This window comes from Trichomycterus rosablanca, chromosome 4, assembly GCF_030014385.1.
Source record: "Trichomycterus rosablanca isolate fTriRos1 chromosome 4, fTriRos1.hap1, whole genome shotgun sequence".
Classification (NCBI taxonomy): domain Eukaryota; kingdom Metazoa; phylum Chordata; class Actinopteri; order Siluriformes; family Trichomycteridae; genus Trichomycterus; species Trichomycterus rosablanca.
The window spans coordinates 11,413,810-11,430,600 of NC_085991.1; the positions used below are offsets into that span (position 1 = coordinate 11,413,810).

The window sequence follows — 16,791 nt, forward strand, 5'->3', positions numbered from 1 at the left end:
ACACATGCGAGACAGATGGCGCCTATTTCAGGTTATCGCTTCTCGGCCTTTTGGCTAAGATCAAGTGTAGTATCTGTTCTTATCAGTTTAATATCTGATACGTCCTCTACCCGAGGACCATATATTAAATGGATTTTTAGGCCTGGGAGTCGGAAGAGGGGCTTGCTCCGTCCACTCCACGCATCGACCAGGTATTGCATTGCCTCCTGTCACGGTGCACCCTCATAAACGGTCAAACGAAAGAGTAATTGACGAATGCTGGTGACTGGCCCCTGCTGGAAAGCTGTTGGGATTAGGGGTACGGCGCCTTAGACCTTTGCCTAGCCTAGGCCCGGGGTTTCCTCGGTCCTTTTGCGCTAGGGAGTCCGCTTTTCCCGCTTTTTCATTTTCCCTCCATTTTACTTAAAAAAAAAAAAAAAAAAAAAAAAAAAAGGCGAAAGACTTAATTTTCCCCCACCCTGTGTTTCTCCAGGCAAAGGCTGTGCTGCCTCGTCACCCACCCGACGACCCAAGGGCGCTTTTGCTGCAGGTTTTCGTCGCTCTACCTCGAGCCCTCTTCCTTGAGCGGCCGGTGGCCTACGGAGGCCTGGGCGACCGGCGAGCAGGGCTGGAGTTTCTCTTCATTCACGTACAAATCTTTCGCCTTTTACTAAAGATTTCCGTGGAGAGGAACGTTGACAAGTTCAACTTATTTTTTGAAGGCTTTGTCTTTGCAAAGCTGCTCTTTTGCTGGTGGAATGACAGAAGGTGTGTGGGCGTGAAGGCGGCCGGTCAGCGCCGTCCACTAGTCCGGATCCTCAAAAGGTAGGGCCAGTGGCCCGGCGCCTATTTCAGGTTATCGCTTCTCGGCCTTTTGGCTAAGATCAAGTGTAGTATCTGTTCTTATCAGTTTAATATCTGATACGTCCTCTACCCGAGGACCATATATTAAATGGATTTTTAGGCCTGGGAGTCGGAAGAGGGGCTTGCTCCGTCCACTCCACGCATCGACCAGGTATTGCATTGCCTCCTGTCACGGTGCACCCTCATAAACGGTCAAACGAAAGAGTAATTGACGAATGCTGGTGACTGGCCCCTGCTGGAAAGCTGTTGGGATTAGGGGTACGGCGCCTTAGACCTTTGCCTAGCCTAGGCCCGGGGTTTCCTCGGTCCTTTTGCGCTAGGGAGTCCCGCTTTTCCCGCTTTTTCATTTTCCCTCCATTTTACTTAAAAAAAAAAAAAAAAAAAAAAAAAAAAGGCGAAAGACTTAATTTTCCCCCACCCTGTGTTTCTCCAGGCAAAGGCTGTGCTGCCTCGTCACCCACCCGACGACCCAAGGGCGCTTTTGCTGCAGGTTTTCGTCGCTCTACCTCGAGCCCTCTTCCTTGAGCGGCCGGTGGCCTACGGAGGCCTGGGCGACCGGCGAGCAGGGCTGGAGTTTCTCTTCATTCACGTACAAATCTTTCGCCTTTTACTAAAGATTTCCGTGGAGAGGAACGTTGACAAGTTCAACTTATTTTTTGAAGGCTTTGTCTTTGCAAAGCTGCTCTTTTGCTGGTGGAATGACAGAAGGTGTGTGGGCGTGAAGGCGGCCGGTCAGCGCCGTCCACTAGTCCGGATCCTCAAAAGGTAGGGCCAGTGGCCCGGCGCCTATTTCAGGTTATCGCTTCTCGGCCTTTTGGCTAACACACGCGAGACAGATATCTGTTCTTATCAGTTTAATATCTGATACGTCCTCTACCCGAGGACCATATATTAAATGGATTTTTAGGCCTGGGAGTCGGAAGAGGGGCTTGCTCCGTCCACTCCACGCATCGACCAGGTATTGCATTGCCTCCTGTCACGGTGCACCCTCATAAACGGTCAAACGAAAGAGTAATTGACGAATGCTGGTGACTGGCCCCTGCTGGAAAGCTGTTGGGATTAGGGGTACGGCGCCTTAGACCTTTGCCTAGCCTAGGCCCGGGGTTTCCTCGGTCCTTTTGCGCTAGGGAGTCCCGCTTTTCCCGCTTTTTCATTTTCCCTCCATTTTACTTAAAAAAAAAAAAAAAAAAAAAAAAAAAGGCGAAAGACTTAATTTTCCCCCACCCTGTGTTTCTCCAGGCAAAGGCTGTGCTGCCTCGTCACCCACCCGACGACCCAAGGGCGCTTTTGCTGCAGGTTTTCGTCGCTCTACCTCGAGCCCTCTTCCTTGAGCGGCCGGTGGCCTACGGAGGCCTGGGCGACCGGCGAGCAGGGCTGGAGTTTCTCTTCATTCACGTACAAATCTTTCGCCTTTTACTAAAGATTTCCGTGGAGAGGAACGTTGACAAGTTCAACTTATTTTTTGAAGGCTTTGTCTTTGCAAAGCTGCTCTTTTGCTGGTGGAATGACAGAAGGTGTGTGGGCGTGAAGGCGGCCGGTCAGCGCCGTCCACTAGTCCGGATCCTCAAAAGGTAGGGCCCGTGGCCCGGCGCCTATTTCAGGTTATCGCTTCTCGGCCTTTTGGCTAAGATCAAGTGTAGTATCTGTTCTTATCAGTTTAATATCTGATACGTCCTCTACCCGAGGACCATATATTAAATGGATTTTTAGGCCTGGGAGTCGGAAGAGGGGCTTGCTCAGTCCACTCCACGCATCGACCAGGTATTGCATTGCCTCCTGGCACGGTGCACCCTCATAAACGGTCAAACGAAAGAGTAATTGACGAATGCTGGTGACTGGCCCCTGCTGGAAAGCTGTTGGGATTAGGGGTACGGCGCCTTAGACCTTTGCCTAGCCTAGGCCCGGGGTTTCCTCGGTCCTTTTGCGCTAGGGAGTCCCGCTTTTTCCGCTTTTTCATTTTCCCTCCATTTTACTTAAAAAAAAAAAAAAAAAAAAAAAAAAGGCGAAAGACTTAATTTTCCCCCACCCTGTGTTTCTCCAGGCAAAGGCTGTGCTGCCTCGTCACCCACCCGACGACCCAAGGGCGCTTTTGCTGCAGGTTTTCGTCGCTCTACCTCGAGCCCTCTTCCTTGAGCGGCCGGTGGCCTACGGAGGCCTGGGCGACCGGCGAGCAGGGCTGGAGTTTCTCTTCATTCACGTACAAATCTTTCGCCTTTTACTAAAGATTTCCGTGGAGAGGAACGTTGACAAGTTCAACTTATTTTTTGAAGGCTTTGTCTTTGCAAAGCTGCTCTTTTGCTGGTGGAATGACAGAAGGTGTGTGGGCGTGAAGGCGGCCGGTCAGCGCCGTCCACTAGTCCGGATCCTCAAAAGGTAGGGCCAGTGGCCCGGCGCCTATTTCAGGTTATCGCTTCTCGGCCTTTTGGCTAAGATCAAGTGTAGTATCTGTTCTTATCAGTTTAATATCTGATACGTCCTCTACCCGAGGACCATATATTAAATGGATTTTTAGGCCTGGGAGTCGGAAGAGGGGCTTGCTCCGTCCACTCCACGCATCGACCAGGTATTGCATTGCCTCCTGTCACGGTGCACCCTCATAAACGGTCAAACGAAAGAGTAATTGACGAATGCTGGTGACTGGCCCCTGCTGGAAAGCTGTTGGGATTAGGGGTACGGCGCCTTAGACCTTTGCCTAGCCTAGGCCCGGGGTTTCCTCGGTCCTTTTGCGCTAGGGAGTCCCGCTTTCCCGCTTTTTCATTTTCCCTCCATTTTACTTAAAAAAAAAAAAAAAAAAAAAAAAAAAAGGCGAAAGACTTAATTTTCCCCCACCCTGTGTTTCTCCAGGCAAAGGCTGTGCTGCCTCGTCACCCACCCGACGACCCAAGGGCGCTTTTGCTGCAGGTTTTCGTCGCTCTACCTCGAGCCCTCTTCCTTGAGCGGCCGGTGGCCTACGGAGGCCTGGGCGACCGGCGAGCAGGGCTGGAGTTTCTCTTCATTCACGTACAAATCTTTCGCCTTTTACTAAAGATTTCCGTGGAGAGGAACGTTGACAAGTTCAACTTATTTTTTGAAGGCTTTGTCTTTGCAAAGCTGCTCTTTTGCTGGTGGAATGACAGAAGGTGTGTGGGCGTGAAGGCGGCCGGTCAGCGCCGTCCACTAGTCCGGATCCTCAAAAGGTAGGGCCAGTGGCCCGGCGCCTATTTCAGGTTATCGCTTCTCGGCCTTTTGGCTAAGATCAAGTGTAGTATCTGTTCTTATCAGTTTAATATCTGATACGTCCTCTACCCGAGGACCATATATTAAATGGATTTTTAGGCCTGGGAGTCGGAAGAGGGGCTTGCTCCGTCCACTCCACGCATCGACCAGGTATTGCATTGCCTCCTGTCACGGTGCACCCTCATAAACGGTCAAACGAAAGAGTAATTGACGAATGCTGGTGACTGGCCCCTGCTGGAAAGCTGTTGGGATTAGGGGTACGGCGCCTTAGACCTTTGCCTAGCCTAGGCCCGGGGTTTCCTCGGTCCTTTTGCGCTAGGGAGTCCCGCTTTTCCCGCTTTTTCATTTTCCCTCCATTTTACTTAAAAAAAAAAAAAAAAAAAAAAAAAAAGGCGAAAGACTTAATTTTCCCCCACCCTGTGTTTCTCCAGGCAAAGGCTGTGCTGCCTCGTCACCCACCCGACGACCCAAGGGCGCTTTTGCTGCAGGTTTTCGTCGCTCTACCTCGAGCCCTCTTCCTTGAGCGGCCGGTGGCCTACGGAGGCCTGGGCGACCGGCGAGCAGGGCTGGAGTTTCTCTTCATTCACGTACAAATCTTTCGCCTTTTACTAAAGATTTCCGTGGAGAGGAACGTTGACAAGTTCAACTTATTTTTTGAAGGCTTTGTCTTTGCAAAGCTGCTCTTTTGCTGGTGGAATGACAGAAGGTGTGTGGGCGTGAAGGCGGCCGGTCAGCGCCGTCCACTAGTCCGGATCCTCAAAAGGTAGGGCCAGTGGCCCGGCGCCTATTTCAGGTTATCGCTTCTCGGCCTTTTGGCTAAGATCAAGTGTAGTATCTGTTCTTATCAGTTTAATATCTGATACGTCCTCTACCCGAGGACCATATATTAAATGGATTTTTAGGCCTGGGAGTCGGAAGAGGGGCTTGCTCCGTCCACTCCACGCATCGACCAGGTATTGCATTGCCTCCTGTCACGGTGCACCCTCATAAACGGTCAAACGAAAGAGTAATTGACGAATGCTGGTGACTGGCCCCTGCTGGAAAGCTGTTGGGATTAGGGGTACGGCGCCTTAGACCTTTGCCTAGCCTAGGCCCGGGGTTTCCTCGGTCCTTTTGCGCTAGGGAGTCCCGCTTTTCCCGCTTTTTCATTTTCCCTCCATTTTACTTAAAAAAAAAAAAAAAAAAAAAAAAAAAAGGCGAAAGACTTAATTTTCCCCCACCCTGTGTTTCTCCAGGCAAAGGCTGTGCTGCCTCGTCACCCACCCGACGACCCAAGGGCGCTTTTGCTGCAGGTTTTCGTCGCTCTACCTCGAGCCCTCTTCCTTGAGCGGCCGGTGGCCTACGGAGGCCTGGGCGACCGGCGAGCAGGGCTGGAGTTTCTCTTCATTCACGTACAAATCTTTCGCCTTTTACTAAAGATTTCCGTGGAGAGGAACGTTGACAAGTTCAACTTATTTTTTGAAGGCTTTGTCTTTGCAAAGCTGCTCTTTTGCTGGTGGAATGACAGAAGGTGTGTGGGCGTGAAGGCGGCCGGTCAGCGCCGTCCACTAGTCCGGATCCTCAAAAGGTAGGGCCCGTGGCCCGGCGCCTATTTCAGGTTATCGCTTCTCGGCCTTTTGGCTAAGATCAAGTGTAGTATCTGTTCTTATCAGTTTAATATCTGATACGTCCTCTACCCGAGGACCATATATTAAATGGATTTTTAGGCCTGGGAGTCGGAAGAGGGGCTTGCTCAGTCCACTCCACGCATCGACCAGGTATTGCATTGCCTCCTGGCACGGTGCACCCTCATAAACGGTCAAACGAAAGAGTAATTGACGAATGCTGGTGACTGGCCCCTGCTGGAAAGCTGTTGGGATTAGGGGTACGGCGCCTTAGACCTTTGCCTAGCCTAGGCCCGGGGTTTCCTCGGTCCTTTTGCGCTAGGGAGTCCCGCTTTTCCCGCTTTTTCATTTTCCCTCCATTTTACTTAAAAAAAAAAAAAAAAAAAAAAAAAAAAGGCGAAAGACTTAATTTTCCCCCACCCTGTGTTTCTCCAGGCAAAGGCTGTGCTGCCTCGTCACCCACCCGACGACCCAAGGGCGCTTTTGCTGCAGGTTTTCGTCGCTCTACCTCGAGCCCTCTTCCTTGAGCGGCCGGTGGCCTACGGAGGCCTGGGCGACCGGCGAGCAGGGCTGGAGTACACACGCGAGACAGATCAAATCTTTCGCCTTTTACTAAAGATTTCCGTGGAGAGGAACGTTGACAAGTTCAACTTATTTTTTGAAGGCTTTGTCTTTGCAAAGCTGCTCTTTTGCTGGTGGAATGACAGAAGGTGTGTGGGCGTGAAGGCGGCCGGTCAGCGCCGTCCACTAGTCCGGATCCTCAAAAGGTAGGGCCCGTGGCCCGGCGCCTATTTCAGGTTATCGCTTCTCGGCCTTTTGGCTAAGATCAAGTGTAGTATCTGTTCTTATCAGTTTAATATCTGATACGTCCTCTACCCGAGGACCATATATTAAATGGATTTTTAGGCCTGGGAGTCGGAAGAGGGGCTTGCTCAGTCCACTCCACGCATCGACCAGGTATTGCATTGCCTCCTGGCACGGTGCACCCTCATAAACGGTCAAACGAAAGAGTAATTGACGAATGCTGGTGACTGGCCCCTGCTGGAAAGCTGTTGGGATTAGGGGTACGGCGCCTTAGACCTTTGCCTAGCCTAGGCCCGGGGTTTCCTCGGTCCTTTTGCGCTAGGGAGTCCCGCTTTTCCCGCTTTTTCATTTTCCCTCCATTTTACTTAAAAAAAAAAAAAAAAAAAAAAAAAAGGCGAAAGACTTAATTTTCCCCCACCCTGTGTTTCTCCAGGCAAAGGCTGTGCTGCCTCGTCACCCACCCGACGACCCAAGGGCGCTTTTGCTGCAGGTTTTCGTCGCTCTACCTCGAGCCCTCTTCCTTGAGCGGCCGGTGGCCTACGGAGGCCTGGGCGACAGGCGAGCAGGGCTGGAGTTTCTCTTCATTCACGTACAAATCTTTCGCCTTTTACTAAAGATTTCCGTGGAGAGGAACGTTGACAAGTTCAACTTATTTTTTGAAGGCTTTGTCTTTGCAAAGCTGCTCTTTTGCTGGTGGAATGACAGAAGGTGTGTGGGCGTGAAGGCGGCCGGTCAGCGCCGTCCACTAGTCCGGATCCTCAAAAGGTAGGGCCCGTGGCCCGGCGCCTATTTCAGGTTATCGCTTCTCGGCCTTTTGGCTAAGATCAAGTGTAGTATCTGTTCTTATCAGTTTAATATCTGATACGTCCTCTACCCGAGGACCATATATTAAATGGATTTTTAGGCCTGGGAGTCGGAAGAGGGGCTTGCTCAGTCCACTCCACGCATCGACCAGGTATTGCATTGCCTCCTGGCACGGTGCACCCTCATAAACGGTCAAACGAAAGAGTAATTGACGAATGCTGGTGACTGGCCCCTGCTGGAAAGCTGTTGGGATTAGGGGTACGGCGCCTTAGACCTTTGCCTAGCCTAGGCCCGGGGTTTCCTCGGTCCTTTTGCGCTAGGGAGTCCCGCTTTTCCCGCTTTTTCATTTTCCCTCCATTTTACTTAAAAAAAAAAAAAAAAAAAAAAAAAAGGCGAAAGACTTAATTTTCCCCCACCCTGTGTTTCTCCAGGCAAAGGCTGTGCTGCCTCGTCACCCACCCGACGACCCAAGGGCGCTTTTGCTGCAGGTTTTCGTCGCTCTACCTCGAGCCCTCTTCCTTGAGCGGCCGGTGGCCTACGGAGGCCTGGGCGACCGGCGAGCAGGGCTGGAGTTTCTCTTCATTCACGTACAAATCTTTCGCCTTTTACTAAAGATTTCCGTGGAGAGGAACGTTGACAAGTTCAACTTATTTTTTGAAGGCTTTGTCTTTGCAAAGCTGCTCTTTTGCTGGTGGAATGACAGAAGGTGTGTGGGCGTGAAGGCGGCCGGTCAGCGCCGTCCACTAGTCCGGATCCTCAAAAGGTAGGGCCCGTGGCCCGGCGCCTATTTCAGGTTATCGCTTCTCGGCCTTTTGGCTAAGATCAAGTGTAGTATCTGTTCTTATCAGTTTAATATCTGATACGTCCTCTACCCGAGGACCATATATTAAATGGATTTTTAGGCCTGGGAGTCGGAAGAGGGGCTTGCTCAGTCCACTCCACGCATCGACCAGGTATTGCATTGCCTCCTGGCACGGTGCACCCTCATAAACGGTCAAACGAAAGAGTAATTGACGAATGCTGGTGACTGGCCCCTGCTGGAAAGCTGTTGGGATTAGGGGTACGGCGCCTTAGACCTTTGCCTAGCCTAGGCCCGGGGTTTCCTCGGTCCTTTTGCGCTAGGAAGTCCCGCTTTTCCCGCTTTTTCATTTTCCCTCCATTTTACTTAAAAAAAAAAAAAAAAAAAAAAAAAAGGCGAAAGACTTAATTTTCCCCCACCCTGTGTTTCTCCAGGCAAAGGCTGTGCTGCCTCGTCACCCACCCGACGACCCAAGGGCGCTTTTGCTGCAGGTTTTCGTCGCTCTACCTCGAGCCCTCTTCCTTGAGCGGCCGGTGGCCTACGGAGGCCTGGGCGACCGGCGAGCAGGGCTGGAGTTTCTCTTCATTCACGTACAAATCTTTCGCCTTTTACTAAAGATTTCCGTGGAGAGGAACGTTGACAAGTTCAACTTATTTTTTGAAGGCTTTGTCTTTGCAAAGCTGCTCTTTTGCTGGTGGAATGACAGAAGGTGTGTGGGCGTGAAGGCGGCCGGTCAGCGCCGTCCACTAGTCCGGATCCTCAAAAGGTAGGGCCCGTGGCCCGGCGCCTATTTCAGGTTATCGCTTCTCGGCCTTTTGGCTAAGATCAAGTGTAGTATCTGTTCTTATCAGTTTAATATCTGATACGTCCTCTACCCGAGGACCATATATTAAATGGATTTTTAGGCCTGGGAGTCGGAAGAGGGGCTTGCTCAGTCCACTCCACGCATCGACCAGGTATTGCATTGCCTCCTGGCACGGTGCACCCTCATAAACGGTCAAACGAAAGAGTAATTGACGAATGCTGGTGACTGGCCCCTGCTGGAAAGCTGTTGGGATTAGGGGTACGGCGCCTTAGACCTTTGCCTAGCCTAGGCCCGGGGTTTCCTCGGTCCTTTTGCGCTAGGGAGTCCCGCTTTTCCCGCTTTTTCATTTTCCCTCCATTTTACTTAAAAAAAAAAAAAAAAAAAAAAAAAAGGCGAAAGACTTAATTTTCCCCCACCCTGTGTTTCTCCAGGCAAAGGCTGTGCTGCCTCGTCACCCACCCGACGACCCAAGGGCGCTTTTGCTGCAGGTTTTCGTCGCTCTACCTCGAGCCCTCTTCCTTGAGCGGCCGGTGGCCTACGGAGGCCTGGGCGACAGGCGAGCAGGGCTGGAGTTTCTCTTCATTCACGTACAAATCTTTCGCCTTTTACTAAAGATTTCCGTGGAGAGGAACGTTGACAAGTTCAACTTATTTTTTGAAGGCTTTGTCTTTGCAAAGCTGCTCTTTTGCTGGTGGAATGACAGAAGGTGTGTGGGCGTGAAGGCGGCCGGTCAGCGCCGTCCACTAGTCCGGATCCTCAAAAGGTAGGGCCCGTGGCCCGGCGCCTATTTCAGGTTATCGCTTCTCGGCCTTTTGGCTAAGATCAAGTGTAGTATCTGTTCTTATCAGTTTAATATCTGATACGTCCTCTACCCGAGGACCATATATTAAATGGATTTTTAGGCCTGGGAGTCGGAAGAGGGGCTTGCTCAGTCCACTCCACGCATCGACCAGGTATTGCATTGCCTCCTGGCACGGTGCACCCTCATAAACGGTCAAACGAAAGAGTAATTGACGAATGCTGGTGACTGGCCCCTGCTGGAAAGCTGTTGGGATTAGGGGTACGGCGCCTTAGACCTTTGCCTAGCCTAGGCCCGGGGTTTCCTCGGTCCTTTTGCGCTAGGGAGTCCCGCTTTTCCCGCTTTTTCATTTTCCCTCCATTTTACTTAAAAAAAAAAAAAAAAAAAAAAAAAAGGCGAAAGACTTAATTTTCCCCCACCCTGTGTTTCTCCAGGCAAAGGCTGTGCTGCCTCGTCACCCACCCGACGACCCAAGGGCGCTTTTGCTGCAGGTTTTCGTCGCTCTACCTCGAGCCCTCTTCCTTGAGCGGCCGGTGGCCTACGGAGGCCTGGGCGACAGGCGAGCAGGGCTGGAGTTTCTCTTCATTCACGTACAAATCTTTCGCCTTTTACTAAAGATTTCCGTGGAGAGGAACGTTGACAAGTTCAACTTATTTTTTGAAGGCTTTGTCTTTGCAAAGCTGCTCTTTTGCTGGTGGAATGACAGAAGGTGTGTGGGCGTGAAGGCGGCCGGTCAGCGCCGTCCACTAGTCCGGACCCTCAAAAGGTAGGGCCCGTGGCCCGGCGCCTATTTCAGGTTATCGCTTCTCGGCCTTTTGGCTAAGATCAAGTGTAGTATCTGTTCTTATCAGTTTAATATCTGATACGTCCTCTACCCGAGGACCATATATTAAATGGATTTTTAGGCCTGGGAGTCGGAAGAGGGGCTTGCTCAGTCCACTCCACGCATCGACCAGGTATTGCATTGCCTCCTGGCACGGTGCACCCTCATAAACGGTCAAACGAAAGAGTAATTGACGAATGCTGGTGACTGGCCCCTGCTGGAAAGCTGTTGGGATTAGGGGTACGGCGCCTTAGACCTTTGCCTAGCCTAGGCCCGGGGTTTCCTCGGTCCTTTTGCGCTAGGGAGTCCCGCTTTTCCCGCTTTTTCATTTTCCCTCCATTTTACTTAAAAAAAAAAAAAAAAAAAAAAAAAAGGCGAAAGACTTAATTTTCCCCCACCCTGTGTTTCTCCAGGCAAAGGCTGTGCTGCCTCGTCACCCACCCGACGACCCAAGGGCGCTTTTGCTGCAGGTTTTCGTCGCTCTACCTCGAGCCCTCTTCCTTGAGCGGCCGGTGGCCTACGGAGGCCTGGGCGACCGGCGAGCAGGGCTGGAGTTTCTCTTCATTCACGTACAAATCTTTCGCCTTTTACTAAAGATTTCCGTGGAGAGGAACGTTGACAAGTTCAACTTATTTTTTGAAGGCTTTGTCTTTGCAAAGCTGCTCTTTTGCTGGTGGAATGACAGAAGGTGTGTGGGCGTGAAGGCGGCCGGTCAGCGCCGTCCACTAGTCCGGATCCTCAAAAGGTAGGGCCCGTGGCCCGGCGCCTATTTCAGGTTATCGCTTCTCGGCCTTTTGGCTAAGATCAAGTGTAGTATCTGTTCTTATCAGTTTAATATCTGATACGTCCTCTACCCGAGGACCATATATTAAATGGATTTTTAGGCCTGGGAGTCGGAAGAGGGGCTTGCTCAGTCCACTCCACGCATCGACCAGGTATTGCATTGCCTCCTGGCACGGTGCACCCTCATAAACGGTCAAACGAAAGAGTAATTGACGAATGCTGGTGACTGGCCCCTGCTGGAAAGCTGTTGGGATTAGGGGTACGGCGCCTTAGACCTTTGCCTAGCCTAGGCCCGGGGTTTCCTCGGTCCTTTTGCGCTAGGGAGTCCCGCTTTTCCCGCTTTTTCATTTTCCCTCCATTTTACTTAAAAAAAAAAAAAAAAAAAAAAAAAAAGGCGAAAGACTTAATTTTCCCCCACCCTGTGTTTCTCCAGGCAAAGGCTGTGCTGCCTCGTCACCCACCCGACGACCCAAGGGCGCTTTTGCTGCAGGTTTTCGTCGCTCTACCTCGAGCCCTCTTCCTTGAGCGGCCGGTGGCCTACGGAGGCCTGGGCGACAGGCGAGCAGGGCTGGAGTTTCTCTTCATTCACGTACAAATCTTTCGCCTTTTACTAAAGATTTCCGTGGAGAGGAACGTTGACAAGTTCAACTTATTTTTTGAAGGCTTTGTCTTTGCAAAGCTGCTCTTTTGCTGGTGGAATGACAGAAGGTGTGTGGGCGTGAAGGCGGCCGGTCAGCGCCGTCCACTAGTCCGGACCCTCAAAAGGTAGGGCCCGTGGCCCGGCGCCTATTTCAGGTTATCGCTTCTCGGCCTTTTGGCTAAGATCAAGTGTAGTATCTGTTCTTATCAGTTTAATATCTGATACGTCCTCTACCCGAGGACCATATATTAAATGGATTTTTAGGCCTGGGAGTCGGAAGAGGGGCTTGCTCAGTCCACTCCACGCATCGACCAGGTATTGCATTGCCTCCTGGCACGGTGCACCCTCATAAACGGTCAAACGAAAGAGTAATTGACGAATGCTGGTGACTGGCCCCTGCTGGAAAGCTGTTGGGATTAGGGGTACGGCGCCTTAGACCTTTGCCTAGCCTAGGCCCGGGGTTTCCTCGGTCCTTTTGCGCTAGGGAGTCCCGCTTTTCCCGCTTTTTCATTTTCCCTCCATTTTACTTAAAAAAAAAAAAAAAAAAAAAAAAAAGGCGAAAGACTTAATTTTCCCCCACCCTGTGTTTCTCCAGGCAAAGGCTGTGCTGCCTCGTCACCCACCCGACGACCCAAGGGCGCTTTTGCTGCAGGTTTTCGTCGCTCTACCTCGAGCCCTCTTCCTTGAGCGGCCGGTGGCCTACGGAGGCCTGGGCGACCGGCGAGCAGGGCTGGAGTTTCTCTTCATTCACGTACAAATCTTTCGCCTTTTACTAAAGATTTCCGTGGAGAGGAACGTTGACAAGTTCAACTTATTTTTTGAAGGCTTTGTCTTTGCAAAGCTGCTCTTTTGCTGGTGGAATGACAGAAGGTGTGTGGGCGTGAAGGCGGCCGGTCAGCGCCGTCCACTAGTCCGGATCCTCAAAAGGTAGGGCCCGTGGCCCGGCGCCTATTTCAGGTTATCGCTTCTCGGCCTTTTGGCTAAGATCAAGTGTAGTATCTGTTCTTATCAGTTTAATATCTGATACGTCCTCTACCCGAGGACCATATATTAAATGGATTTTTAGGCCTGGGAGTCGGAAGAGGGGCTTGCTCAGTCCACTCCACGCATCGACCAGGTATTGCATTGCCTCCTGGCACGGTGCACCCTCATAAACGGTCAAACGAAAGAGTAATTGACGAATGCTGGTGACTGGCCCCTGCTGGAAAGCTGTTGGGATTAGGGGTACGGCGCCTTAGACCTTTGCCTAGCCTAGGCCCGGGGTTTCCTCGGTCCTTTTGCGCTAGGGAGTCCCGCTTTTCCCGCTTTTTCATTTTCCCTCCATTTTACTTAAAAAAAAAAAAAAAAAAAAAAAAAAAGGCGAAAGACTTAATTTTCCCCCACCCTGTGTTTCTCCAGGCAAAGGCTGTGCTGCCTCGTCACCCACCCGACGACCCAAGGGCGCTTTTGCTGCAGGTTTTCGTCGCTCTACCTCGAGCCCTCTTCCTTGAGCGGCCGGTGGCCTACGGAGGCCTGGGCGACAGGCGAGCAGGGCTGGAGTTTCTCTTCATTCACGTACAAATCTTTCGCCTTTTACTAAAGATTTCCGTGGAGAGGAACGTTGACAAGTTCAACTTATTTTTTGAAGGCTTTGTCTTTGCAAAGCTGCTCTTTTGCTGGTGGAATGACAGAAGGTGTGTGGGCGTGAAGGCGGCCGGTCAGCGCCGTCCACTAGTCCGGACCCTCAAAAGGTAGGGCCCGTGGCCCGGCGCCTATTTCAGGTTATCGCTTCTCGGCCTTTTGGCTAAGATCAAGTGTAGTATCTGTTCTTATCAGTTTAATATCTGATACGTCCTCTACCCGAGGACCATATATTAAATGGATTTTTAGGCCTGGGAGTCGGAAGAGGGGCTTGCTCAGTCCACTCCACGCATCGACCAGGTATTGCATTGCCTCCTGGCACGGTGCACCCTCATAAACGGTCAAACGAAAGAGTAATTGACGAATGCTGGTGACTGGCCCCTGCTGGAAAGCTGTTGGGATTAGGGGTACGGCGCCTTAGACCTTTGCCTAGCCTAGGCCCGGGGTTTCCTCGGTCCTTTTGCGCTAGGGAGTCCCGCTTTTCCCGCTTTTTCATTTTCCCTCCATTTTACTTAAAAAAAAAAAAAAAAAGAAAAGGCGAAAAACTTAATTTTCCCCCACCCTGTGTTTCTCCAGGCAAAGGCTGTGCTGCCTCGTCACCCACCCGACGACCCAAGGGCGCTTTTGCTGCAGGTTTTCGTCGCTCTACCTCGAGCCCTCTTCCTTGAGCGGCCGGTGGCCTACGGAGGCCTGGGCGACAGGCGAGCAGGGCTGGAGTTTCTCTTCATTCACGTACAAATCTTTCGCCTTTTACTAAAGATTTCCGTGGAGAGGAACGTTGACAAGTTCAACTTATTTTTTGAAGGCTTTGTCTTTGCAAAGCTGCTCTTTTGCTGGTGGAATGACAGAAGGTGTGTGGGCGTGAAGGCGGCCGGTCAGCGCCGTCCACTAGTCCGGACCCTCAAAAGGTAGGGCCCGTGGCCCGGCGCCTATTTCAGGTTATCGCTTCTCGGCCTTTTGGCTAAGATCAAGTGTAGTATCTGTTCTTATCAGTTTAATATCTGATACGTCCTCTACCCGAGGACCATATATTAAATGGATTTTTAGGCCTGGGAGTCGGAAGAGGGGCTTGCTCAGTCCACTCCACGCATCGACCAGGTATTGCATTGCCTCCTGGCACGGTGCACCCTCATAAACGGTCAAACGAAAGAGTAATTGACGAATGCTGGTGACTGGCCCCTGCTGGAAAGCTGTTGGGATTAGGGGTACGGCGCCTTAGACCTTTGCCTAGCCTAGGCCCGGGGTTTCCTCGGTCCTTTTGCGCTAGGGAGTCCCGCTTTTCCCGCTTTTTCATTTTCCCTCCATTTTACTTAAAAAAAAAAAAAAAAAAAAAAAAAAGGCGAAAGACTTAATTTTCCCCCACCCTGTGTTTCTCCAGGCAAAGGCTGTGCTGCCTCGTCACCCACCCGACGACCCAAGGGCGCTTTTGCTGCAGGTTTTCGTCGCTCTACCTCGAGCCCTCTTCCTTGAGCGGCCGGTGGCCTACGGAGGCCTGGGCGACCGGCGAGCAGGGCTGGAGTTTCTCTTCATTCACGTACAAATCTTTCGCCTTTTACTAAAGATTTCCGTGGAGAGGAACGTTGACAAGTTCAACTTATTTTTTGAAGGCTTTGTCTTTGCAAAGCTGCTCTTTTGCTGGTGGAATGACAGAAGGTGTGTGGGCGTGAAGGCGGCCGGTCAGCGCCGTCCACTAGTCCGGATCCTCAAAAGGTAGGGCCCGTGGCCCGGCGCCTATTTCAGGTTATCGCTTCTCGGCCTTTTGGCTAAGATCAAGTGTAGTATCTGTTCTTATCAGTTTAATATCTGATACGTCCTCTACCCGAGGACCATATATTAAATGGATTTTTAGGCCTGGGAGTCGGAAGAGGGGCTTGCTCAGTCCACTCCACGCATCGACCAGGTATTGCATTGCCTCCTGGCACGGTGCACCCTCATAAACGGTCAAACGAAAGAGTAATTGACGAATGCTGGTGACTGGCCCCTGCTGGAAAGCTGTTGGGATTAGGGGTACGGCGCCTTAGACCTTTGCCTAGCCTAGGCCCGGGGTTTCCTCGGTCCTTTTGCGCTAGGGAGTCCCGCTTTTCCCGCTTTTTCATTTTCCCTCCATTTTACTTAAAAAAAAAAAAAAAAAAAAAAAAAAGGCGAAAGACTTAATTTTCCCCCACCCTGTGTTTCTCCAGGCAAAGGCTGTGCTGCCTCGTCACCCACCCGACGACCCAAGGGCGCTTTTGCTGCAGGTTTTCGTCGCTCTACCTCGAGCCCTCTTCCTTGAGCGGCCGGTGGCCTACGGAGGCCTGGGCGACCGGCGAGCAGGGCTGGAGTTTCTCTTCATTCATGTACAAATCTTTCGCCTTTTACTAAAGATTTCCGTGGAGAGGAACGTTGACAAGTTCAACTTATTTTTTGAAGGCTTTGTCTTTGCAAAGCTGCTCTTTTGCTGGTGGAATGACAGAAGGTGTGTGGGCGTGAAGGCGGCCGGTCAGCGCCGTCCACTAGTCCGGATCCTCAAAAGGTAGGGCCAGTGGCCCGGCGCCTATTTCAGGTTATCGCTTCTCGGCCTTTTGGCTAAGATCAAGTGTAGTATCTGTTCTTATCAGTTTAATATCTGATACGTCCTCTACCCGAGGACCATATATTAAATGGATTTTTAGGCCTGGGAGTCGGAAGAGGGGCTTGCTCCGTCCACTCCACGCATCGACCAGGTATTGCATTGCCTCCTGTCACGGTGCACCCTCATAAACGGTCAAACGAAAGAGTAATTGACGAATGCTGGTGACTGGCCCCTGCTGGAAAGCTGTTGGGATTAGGGGTACGGCGCCTTAGACCTTTGCCTAGCCTAGGCCCGGGGTTTCCTCGGTCCTTTTGCGCTAGGGAGTCCCGCTTTTCCCGCTTTTTCATTTTCCCTCCATTTTACTTAAAAAAAAAAAAAAAAAAAAAAAAAAAGGCGAAAGACTTAATTTTCCCCCACCCTGTGTTTCTCCAGGCAAAGGCTGTGCTGCCTCGTCACCCACCCGACGACCCAAGGGCGCTTTTGCTGCAGGTTTTCGTCGCTCTACCTCGAGCCCTCTTCCTTGAGCGGCCGGTGGCCTACGGAGGCCTGGGCGACCGGCGAGCAGGGCTGGAGTTTCTCTTCATTCACGTACAAATCTTTCGCCTTTTACTAAAGATTTCCGTGGAGAGGAACGTTGACAAGTTCAACTTATTTTTTGAAGGCTTTGTCTTTGCAAAGCTGCTCTTTTGCTGGTGGAATG

The 16,791-nt window shown here is 51.4% G+C and overlaps 42 non-coding genes across 42 annotated transcripts; all 42 read left to right on the top strand.

Moving 5' to 3' along the window:
- Window positions 1–34: 34 nt before the first annotated feature.
- On the top strand, window positions 35–225 carry LOC134313436 (U2 spliceosomal RNA). Its single transcript, XR_010012317.1, has one exon. It is a non-coding gene; the product is annotated as a U2 spliceosomal RNA (small nuclear RNA).
- A 380-nt stretch (window positions 226–605) lies between these two features.
- LOC134312751 (U5 spliceosomal RNA) lies at window positions 606–720 on the top strand. Its single transcript, XR_010011668.1, has one exon. It is a non-coding gene; the product is annotated as a U5 spliceosomal RNA (small nuclear RNA).
- Window positions 721–837: 117 nt separating this feature from the next.
- On the top strand, window positions 838–1,028 carry LOC134313437 (U2 spliceosomal RNA). The gene has a single exon (XR_010012318.1). It is a non-coding gene; the product is annotated as a U2 spliceosomal RNA (small nuclear RNA).
- A 381-nt stretch (window positions 1,029–1,409) lies between these two features.
- On the top strand, window positions 1,410–1,524 carry LOC134312752 (U5 spliceosomal RNA). Its single transcript, XR_010011669.1, has one exon. It is a non-coding gene; the product is annotated as a U5 spliceosomal RNA (small nuclear RNA).
- Window positions 1,525–1,641: 117 nt separating this feature from the next.
- On the top strand, window positions 1,642–1,835 carry LOC134313465 (U2 spliceosomal RNA). The gene has a single exon (XR_010012342.1). It is a non-coding gene; the product is annotated as a U2 spliceosomal RNA (small nuclear RNA).
- Window positions 1,836–2,215: 380 nt separating this feature from the next.
- Window positions 2,216–2,330, top strand: LOC134312753 (U5 spliceosomal RNA). The gene has a single exon (XR_010011670.1). It is a non-coding gene; the product is annotated as a U5 spliceosomal RNA (small nuclear RNA).
- A 117-nt stretch (window positions 2,331–2,447) lies between these two features.
- Window positions 2,448–2,638, top strand: LOC134313385 (U2 spliceosomal RNA). The gene has a single exon (XR_010012267.1). It is a non-coding gene; the product is annotated as a U2 spliceosomal RNA (small nuclear RNA).
- A 379-nt stretch (window positions 2,639–3,017) lies between these two features.
- Window positions 3,018–3,132, top strand: LOC134312755 (U5 spliceosomal RNA). Its single transcript, XR_010011672.1, has one exon. It is a non-coding gene; the product is annotated as a U5 spliceosomal RNA (small nuclear RNA).
- Window positions 3,133–3,249: 117 nt separating this feature from the next.
- On the top strand, window positions 3,250–3,440 carry LOC134313438 (U2 spliceosomal RNA). The gene has a single exon (XR_010012319.1). It is a non-coding gene; the product is annotated as a U2 spliceosomal RNA (small nuclear RNA).
- Window positions 3,441–3,820: 380 nt separating this feature from the next.
- On the top strand, window positions 3,821–3,935 carry LOC134312756 (U5 spliceosomal RNA). Its single transcript, XR_010011673.1, has one exon. It is a non-coding gene; the product is annotated as a U5 spliceosomal RNA (small nuclear RNA).
- A 117-nt stretch (window positions 3,936–4,052) lies between these two features.
- On the top strand, window positions 4,053–4,243 carry LOC134313440 (U2 spliceosomal RNA). Its single transcript, XR_010012320.1, has one exon. It is a non-coding gene; the product is annotated as a U2 spliceosomal RNA (small nuclear RNA).
- A 380-nt stretch (window positions 4,244–4,623) lies between these two features.
- LOC134312757 (U5 spliceosomal RNA) lies at window positions 4,624–4,738 on the top strand. The gene has a single exon (XR_010011674.1). It is a non-coding gene; the product is annotated as a U5 spliceosomal RNA (small nuclear RNA).
- A 117-nt stretch (window positions 4,739–4,855) lies between these two features.
- Window positions 4,856–5,046, top strand: LOC134313441 (U2 spliceosomal RNA). The gene has a single exon (XR_010012321.1). It is a non-coding gene; the product is annotated as a U2 spliceosomal RNA (small nuclear RNA).
- Window positions 5,047–5,427: 381 nt separating this feature from the next.
- LOC134312758 (U5 spliceosomal RNA) lies at window positions 5,428–5,542 on the top strand. Its single transcript, XR_010011675.1, has one exon. It is a non-coding gene; the product is annotated as a U5 spliceosomal RNA (small nuclear RNA).
- Window positions 5,543–5,659: 117 nt separating this feature from the next.
- On the top strand, window positions 5,660–5,850 carry LOC134313387 (U2 spliceosomal RNA). The gene has a single exon (XR_010012269.1). It is a non-coding gene; the product is annotated as a U2 spliceosomal RNA (small nuclear RNA).
- A 381-nt stretch (window positions 5,851–6,231) lies between these two features.
- LOC134312998 (U5 spliceosomal RNA) lies at window positions 6,232–6,346 on the top strand. The gene has a single exon (XR_010011906.1). It is a non-coding gene; the product is annotated as a U5 spliceosomal RNA (small nuclear RNA).
- Window positions 6,347–6,463: 117 nt separating this feature from the next.
- Window positions 6,464–6,654, top strand: LOC134313388 (U2 spliceosomal RNA). Its single transcript, XR_010012270.1, has one exon. It is a non-coding gene; the product is annotated as a U2 spliceosomal RNA (small nuclear RNA).
- A 379-nt stretch (window positions 6,655–7,033) lies between these two features.
- Window positions 7,034–7,148, top strand: LOC134312759 (U5 spliceosomal RNA). The gene has a single exon (XR_010011676.1). It is a non-coding gene; the product is annotated as a U5 spliceosomal RNA (small nuclear RNA).
- Window positions 7,149–7,265: 117 nt separating this feature from the next.
- LOC134313389 (U2 spliceosomal RNA) lies at window positions 7,266–7,456 on the top strand. Its single transcript, XR_010012271.1, has one exon. It is a non-coding gene; the product is annotated as a U2 spliceosomal RNA (small nuclear RNA).
- Window positions 7,457–7,835: 379 nt separating this feature from the next.
- Window positions 7,836–7,950, top strand: LOC134312760 (U5 spliceosomal RNA). Its single transcript, XR_010011677.1, has one exon. It is a non-coding gene; the product is annotated as a U5 spliceosomal RNA (small nuclear RNA).
- A 117-nt stretch (window positions 7,951–8,067) lies between these two features.
- On the top strand, window positions 8,068–8,258 carry LOC134313390 (U2 spliceosomal RNA). The gene has a single exon (XR_010012272.1). It is a non-coding gene; the product is annotated as a U2 spliceosomal RNA (small nuclear RNA).
- A 379-nt stretch (window positions 8,259–8,637) lies between these two features.
- On the top strand, window positions 8,638–8,752 carry LOC134312761 (U5 spliceosomal RNA). The gene has a single exon (XR_010011678.1). It is a non-coding gene; the product is annotated as a U5 spliceosomal RNA (small nuclear RNA).
- Window positions 8,753–8,869: 117 nt separating this feature from the next.
- LOC134313391 (U2 spliceosomal RNA) lies at window positions 8,870–9,060 on the top strand. The gene has a single exon (XR_010012273.1). It is a non-coding gene; the product is annotated as a U2 spliceosomal RNA (small nuclear RNA).
- A 379-nt stretch (window positions 9,061–9,439) lies between these two features.
- On the top strand, window positions 9,440–9,554 carry LOC134312762 (U5 spliceosomal RNA). The gene has a single exon (XR_010011679.1). It is a non-coding gene; the product is annotated as a U5 spliceosomal RNA (small nuclear RNA).
- A 117-nt stretch (window positions 9,555–9,671) lies between these two features.
- Window positions 9,672–9,862, top strand: LOC134313392 (U2 spliceosomal RNA). The gene has a single exon (XR_010012274.1). It is a non-coding gene; the product is annotated as a U2 spliceosomal RNA (small nuclear RNA).
- Window positions 9,863–10,241: 379 nt separating this feature from the next.
- Window positions 10,242–10,356, top strand: LOC134312763 (U5 spliceosomal RNA). The gene has a single exon (XR_010011680.1). It is a non-coding gene; the product is annotated as a U5 spliceosomal RNA (small nuclear RNA).
- Window positions 10,357–10,473: 117 nt separating this feature from the next.
- Window positions 10,474–10,664, top strand: LOC134313393 (U2 spliceosomal RNA). Its single transcript, XR_010012275.1, has one exon. It is a non-coding gene; the product is annotated as a U2 spliceosomal RNA (small nuclear RNA).
- Window positions 10,665–11,043: 379 nt separating this feature from the next.
- Window positions 11,044–11,158, top strand: LOC134312764 (U5 spliceosomal RNA). Its single transcript, XR_010011681.1, has one exon. It is a non-coding gene; the product is annotated as a U5 spliceosomal RNA (small nuclear RNA).
- A 117-nt stretch (window positions 11,159–11,275) lies between these two features.
- On the top strand, window positions 11,276–11,466 carry LOC134313394 (U2 spliceosomal RNA). Its single transcript, XR_010012276.1, has one exon. It is a non-coding gene; the product is annotated as a U2 spliceosomal RNA (small nuclear RNA).
- A 380-nt stretch (window positions 11,467–11,846) lies between these two features.
- On the top strand, window positions 11,847–11,961 carry LOC134312766 (U5 spliceosomal RNA). Its single transcript, XR_010011683.1, has one exon. It is a non-coding gene; the product is annotated as a U5 spliceosomal RNA (small nuclear RNA).
- A 117-nt stretch (window positions 11,962–12,078) lies between these two features.
- Window positions 12,079–12,269, top strand: LOC134313395 (U2 spliceosomal RNA). The gene has a single exon (XR_010012277.1). It is a non-coding gene; the product is annotated as a U2 spliceosomal RNA (small nuclear RNA).
- A 379-nt stretch (window positions 12,270–12,648) lies between these two features.
- LOC134312767 (U5 spliceosomal RNA) lies at window positions 12,649–12,763 on the top strand. The gene has a single exon (XR_010011684.1). It is a non-coding gene; the product is annotated as a U5 spliceosomal RNA (small nuclear RNA).
- Window positions 12,764–12,880: 117 nt separating this feature from the next.
- LOC134313396 (U2 spliceosomal RNA) lies at window positions 12,881–13,071 on the top strand. The gene has a single exon (XR_010012278.1). It is a non-coding gene; the product is annotated as a U2 spliceosomal RNA (small nuclear RNA).
- A 380-nt stretch (window positions 13,072–13,451) lies between these two features.
- Window positions 13,452–13,566, top strand: LOC134312768 (U5 spliceosomal RNA). Its single transcript, XR_010011685.1, has one exon. It is a non-coding gene; the product is annotated as a U5 spliceosomal RNA (small nuclear RNA).
- A 117-nt stretch (window positions 13,567–13,683) lies between these two features.
- LOC134313398 (U2 spliceosomal RNA) lies at window positions 13,684–13,874 on the top strand. The gene has a single exon (XR_010012280.1). It is a non-coding gene; the product is annotated as a U2 spliceosomal RNA (small nuclear RNA).
- Window positions 13,875–14,249: 375 nt separating this feature from the next.
- On the top strand, window positions 14,250–14,364 carry LOC134312769 (U5 spliceosomal RNA). The gene has a single exon (XR_010011686.1). It is a non-coding gene; the product is annotated as a U5 spliceosomal RNA (small nuclear RNA).
- A 117-nt stretch (window positions 14,365–14,481) lies between these two features.
- Window positions 14,482–14,672, top strand: LOC134313399 (U2 spliceosomal RNA). The gene has a single exon (XR_010012281.1). It is a non-coding gene; the product is annotated as a U2 spliceosomal RNA (small nuclear RNA).
- Window positions 14,673–15,051: 379 nt separating this feature from the next.
- LOC134312770 (U5 spliceosomal RNA) lies at window positions 15,052–15,166 on the top strand. Its single transcript, XR_010011687.1, has one exon. It is a non-coding gene; the product is annotated as a U5 spliceosomal RNA (small nuclear RNA).
- Window positions 15,167–15,283: 117 nt separating this feature from the next.
- On the top strand, window positions 15,284–15,474 carry LOC134313400 (U2 spliceosomal RNA). Its single transcript, XR_010012282.1, has one exon. It is a non-coding gene; the product is annotated as a U2 spliceosomal RNA (small nuclear RNA).
- Window positions 15,475–15,853: 379 nt separating this feature from the next.
- On the top strand, window positions 15,854–15,968 carry LOC134312958 (U5 spliceosomal RNA). Its single transcript, XR_010011868.1, has one exon. It is a non-coding gene; the product is annotated as a U5 spliceosomal RNA (small nuclear RNA).
- Window positions 15,969–16,085: 117 nt separating this feature from the next.
- On the top strand, window positions 16,086–16,276 carry LOC134313442 (U2 spliceosomal RNA). The gene has a single exon (XR_010012322.1). It is a non-coding gene; the product is annotated as a U2 spliceosomal RNA (small nuclear RNA).
- Window positions 16,277–16,656: 380 nt separating this feature from the next.
- On the top strand, window positions 16,657–16,771 carry LOC134312771 (U5 spliceosomal RNA). The gene has a single exon (XR_010011688.1). It is a non-coding gene; the product is annotated as a U5 spliceosomal RNA (small nuclear RNA).
- The last annotated feature ends 20 nt before the right edge of the window (window positions 16,772–16,791 follow it).